Here is a 5,000-nt window from a genome sequence, read left to right as displayed (position 1 = left end):
ATGGCTGACATTTTGCTCCGCTCACGACGGTCACCGCGCCACACAAGAACAGCCCAAAAACAGGCCAAAACAGCCCAAAAACGGGCCAAAACTGGCCATTTTTGGCTGCGCGAGCGAGCGGCGAGCGGCGAACAGCGAGCGAAGCGAGAGGCAGCACCGTCCCTGCTATACGAAAGCCCCATCCAGCCCTGTGCCACCCGGGGGGTTCCAGGGTGCTGAGATGGCTGACGTTTTGCTCCGCTCACGACGGTCACCGCACCACGCAAGAACAGGCCAAAAACTGGCCAAAACAGCCCAAAAACGGGCCAAAACTGGCCATTTTTGGCTGCGCGAGCGAGCGGCGAGCGGCGAACAGCGAGCGAAGCGAGAGGCAGCACCGTCCCTGCTATACGAAAGCCCCATCCAGCCCTGTGCCACCCGGGGGGTTCCAGGGTGCTGAGATGGCTGACGTTTTGCTCCGCTCTCGACGGTCACCGCGCAATGCAAGAACAGGCCAAAAACTGGCCAAAACGGCCCAAAAACGGGCCAAAACTGGCCATTTTTGACTGCGCGAGCGGCGAGCGGCGGACAGCGAGCGAAGCGAGAGGCAGCACCGTCCCTGCTATACGAAAGCCCCATCCAGCCCTGTGCCACCCGGGGGGTTCCAGGGTGCTGAGATGGCTGACGTTTTGCTCCGCTCTCGACGGTCACCGCGCAATGCAAGAACAGGCCAAAAACTGGCCAAAACGGCCCAAAAACGGGCCAAAACTGGCCATTTTTGGCTGCGCGAGCGAGCGGCGAGCGGCGGACAGCGAGCGAAGCGAGAGGCAGCACCGTCCCTGCTATACGAAAGCCCCATCCAGCCCTGTGCCACCCGGGGGGTTCCAGGGTGCTGAGATGGCTGACGTTTTGCTCCGCTCTCGACGGTCACCGCGCAATGCAAGAACAGGCCAAAAACTGGCCAAAACGGCCCAAAAACGGGCCAAAACTGGCCATTTTTGGCTGCACGAGCGAGCGGCGAGCGGCGGACAGCGAGCGAAGCGAGAGGCAGCACCGTCCCTGCTATACGAAAGCCCCATCCAGCCCTGTGCCACCCGGGGGGTTCCAGGGTGCTGAGATGGCTGACGTTTTGCTCCGCTCTCGACGGTCACCGCGCAATGCAAGAACAGGCCAAAAACTGGCCAAAACGGCCCAAAAACGGGCCAAAACTGGCCATTTTTGGCTGCACGAGCGAGCGGCGAGCGGCGGACAGCGAGCGAAGCGAGAGGCAGCACCGTCCCTGCTATACGAAAGCCCCATCCAGCCCTGTGCCACCCTGTCACGGACAAACTTCGAAACAAGGTGTTTGATGTAATGCTTATATATGTCCGTGTCTGTTGGCATATTCATGCCCTGTACAGAATGTAAAGGGGCGGCCGAAGGCTCATAAGTCCCATTTTAGTTGGGTTGGTGGCCTCTTTAGGCTTGTAAATAAAGGTTGTGTCATGTGGACACGTGAGAGAGCTTTCGGTCTGTAATGGACCATTTTACCCTTTGTTGTGCCACTGTTCAGAGCTTGTAAAGTCTGTTTGTAATTTGCATTGTCTATGAAGTGTTTTCCGGACATGTTTGCTTGTGGATCCCGTTTGTGGCGTTCTCTCTAACCCGTTCTCTCTTTTGGTGGTCCTAAGGGACAATGGGAGGCTTCGGGGAGGCTGACCTTTGCGGACGGACACGCAAGGGTGCCGCACGCCTTAGGCAAAACCAGCTAAGGTCGTGACACTTGGTATCAGAGCGGGACAAGCACTCATAGAAACACTTGACATGCAAACGTGGGGGACCTAGCGGGGCTGCGTTGAGGGCAGTCAGCACACGCGCGACCGTTTGAGGGAAAACGGGCATGGAGATGTAGGGAAAAGAGTCGCTCAGAGGAGCGGGCATCTGGCATTGGCATTCAGAGGAATGGCCAACCCTTCGCGCAAGAGGCACCACGAGAACAGGCAAGCTTGGAAGAATTTGGAGCGCACAAAGGTTGGGATGGCTGAGTTTGAGCTATGGCTCAACGTTGACAACTATACTTGATGGTGCTCTAGGCAAGCGAGGCGCTTGGCAAGAATGAGACCATGCAAGGTGGAGAGAGTTGCTCAACGACCAAAAGAGTTATGCAAAGCTCACAGAGGTGAGGGGAATTGCTAACTCGAAGATTTTGGTACTCATGCATGGGCTTGTATGCGGACGACGGAATGTTCGTGGCCATCCCAAGGCGGCCGAGACTCGGCACCATGGAGCATTGAAACTTTCTCTTCGGCATGTGAAGGATACGTCCGTAGGAGGCTGAAGTGTGCAACGAGTTCAGCATGTTGCTAGGCCTTGAGGGGTGCAGCGGTGGCTGTATTGACGTGGAGTCGCAATCTAGCAAGTGCGTTTGCAGGAGGCAGAACAATGCACAGTTTGTTCAGCAGATCGGAGTAGTCCAAGGGGATGGTGGTCTCCGAAACGAAGAGAGATGTTGCTCCAATGGGACAGTTATCCAGGAGGGATATGTCCCGGCTCTCCAGAGGGAGAATCATGTGAGACGGACCTCACATGTTGAGGAGGAGTACCTCAACAAACAACAACTCCACGAAGCTCGATGGACTGAGCAAGCGGCAAGGAGTTGTCGCATGATCTCGCTCGAGAGAATGCATTGGTGGATGCATTGCGAGATCAAGTGGGGGAGCGGCCTTAAGCAACTTAAATGAAGGCACACTTGGAGTCGATGTGGAGATCGGACTCAAGGGAGGGCTGACCCGTGGAATGGTGGGCGCGAGGGCCACCATCGACTCAATGCGAAAATGAGGAGCGGAGCAACTTGGGTGTAACTTGGCGAAGTACCCAAGCCGCATGAAGGGAGCCAGCAGAGAAGTTGGAACATGGAGCAGAGGCACAGTGCTTTCCTTAGACAGGGGTCAAGGACATGAACACTTGCAGAGGCAAGAGCAGGATCATGTTGTTCCATGGGTCCTTCATTCTGACGGAGCAGACTCATCTTGCATGGTGCCAAAGACGAAGGGAGCTTCGGGGCACATGCACCTTATCTCGGAGAAGCATTTGAGGGAGGAACTAAGGCGACTCAATTTGCGGAGGCGAAGTTGGGTTCAGAAGGCCTTAGCACGGGGCAAGAGGACGCAGAGGCGGGTACTCTTGAAGAATAAGCCACAGTGTTGCCATTCGAGTTGCTATGAAGGAAGCGGTGCGCAGCGGAGATTGTGCTGGTAGGGGCAGAGGCCCAGGATCCAGACAATGGTGCACCAATTGCAGCGAAGTCGGGGGACTTCGGGAGCTACTAGGCGATGGACTGTCCTAGAGCGGTGCTTCATCTAGGTGTGACCCACGAGTGGGTGGATGAAGATCGATTGCCAAAGGAGCGAACAAAATCGAAGGTGGAAGAGACCCGGCGATGTATTGGCAGAGGCCACACATGGAGGGTTCACAATTCGAGTTTATTCCCCAAGGATCAGAATGCAATGGAGATGTCACCAGGAGGCGACATGGTGCAGCGGATCGTGGTGGAACAGTTCGTGGCAATGCGATACACACAACTCGTCCCGTGAGGGATGAGATCATATGGAGGTATGATCGGGAGCTACTGGGAGCTCCGCTTTGGTGAACAACACGACGGCAAGAAGGGCTATGGATTCAAGGAGTGAAGGCCATGGTACCGCAGAGGCGGGTCTTACGGGCGTGCACCGAATTTTGCATCGGATGAAAACCTTGGTCATCAGCATATGGGGGCTGGGTTCCACCAAGGGAAAAGTTCGAATGCAAGTACCAGTGAGTTCCATGGGAGGGACTTGATCATGCAGAGGTATGATCGAAGCAGCTGGAGAGTTGGACTGCTCCAGAGCTCATATTCGCTTAAGGGAGCCCGGCAAGTCAGAGGACAAGGCCGAGTAAGCGAACGTTGCTACCAAGGAAGCTATGGAGAACAGAATCGGTGCAAACCCTACAATGCGATGGCAGAGGCCATGCATGGGAGTGCAGTCTGTCTTTCCATCGACCAGAAGGAGCTGCTTGAAGAACACGGAGGTGTTGAAGCAGGGGGTCGAAAGGGGCGAGGAAGCGACGACGAGTCCAGAGGGACTTAGCTACCCAAAATCAAGCATCAGTTAGAATGGAGGTGGACTCAGAGGAGTGCCACGGAGACATGTCTACTGATCGTGAAGAAAAGGGATGCAGATGCGAGGCGACGGATAGTAGAGCCATGGGCATTGCAGCGCCATGGTACCGCAGAGGCGGGACTTCCGTGCAAGTCATTGATCCCTTGCTCTCACGGAGGGAGAGCGTTTGGTCGTGAAAGGGGCCGAGGAGGTGGAGCATGCAGAGGCAATCTCCAAGTACCGGGACAAGGCTGAAGGGCAGAGGCCGAGGAACTTCGTAAGACCGGTGTCAGTGTGCTTCTCATCAAGACAGCCGTAAGTGAAGGACTTCGGGTCATGCAAGAGTGCACGACCAAGGAACGAAGCAGGCAGTACGCGGTGCTGTACCTTTGCTACTCAGTTGAGTAGGCGGCAGGGTTGATGGAGAAGACGGTACAATCCCAGAGGCGACCTCATCTATCAGAGAATTACTCCAAGTTGGGGTGAAAACTTCCCGCATTCCAGAAGTTCGATGGCATTGAGAAGGTGAATCACAGTAACTAACTCAATGCAAGGAGTGCAAACACTTCAAGTGCTTCAGAAGTGTGAGCAAAGAGCGGGCGAAGACCAGTAACCAGCTCGATGCATGAAGTACAACCTCGAGGAGGCGGGCGAAGTCAAGTAACTTTTGCCTTCTCAACTCTTAAGAGAATGGGCGAAACCGAGTACCCCAATTCTCTTATCTATCCAGCAGAGGAGCTCTGCACAAGTTCAAAGACCCTTCGAAGATAATGGAAGACAATAGTTGTCAAATCCTCACCAACGGTGATCAGTGCTACTGAGAGTAGATTGTCCGCTTCATTTCCCAACGAAATGCCAATCGAAAGCGGAAGTGATGCGAACCTACTTGGATGTGACAACTAA

The sequence above is a fragment of the Musa acuminata genome, unplaced genomic scaffold (assembly GCF_036884655.1).
Source record: "Musa acuminata AAA Group cultivar baxijiao unplaced genomic scaffold, Cavendish_Baxijiao_AAA HiC_scaffold_1126, whole genome shotgun sequence".
Classification (NCBI taxonomy): domain Eukaryota; kingdom Viridiplantae; phylum Streptophyta; class Magnoliopsida; order Zingiberales; family Musaceae; genus Musa; species Musa acuminata.
This window is presented reverse-complemented; position numbering follows the sequence as displayed.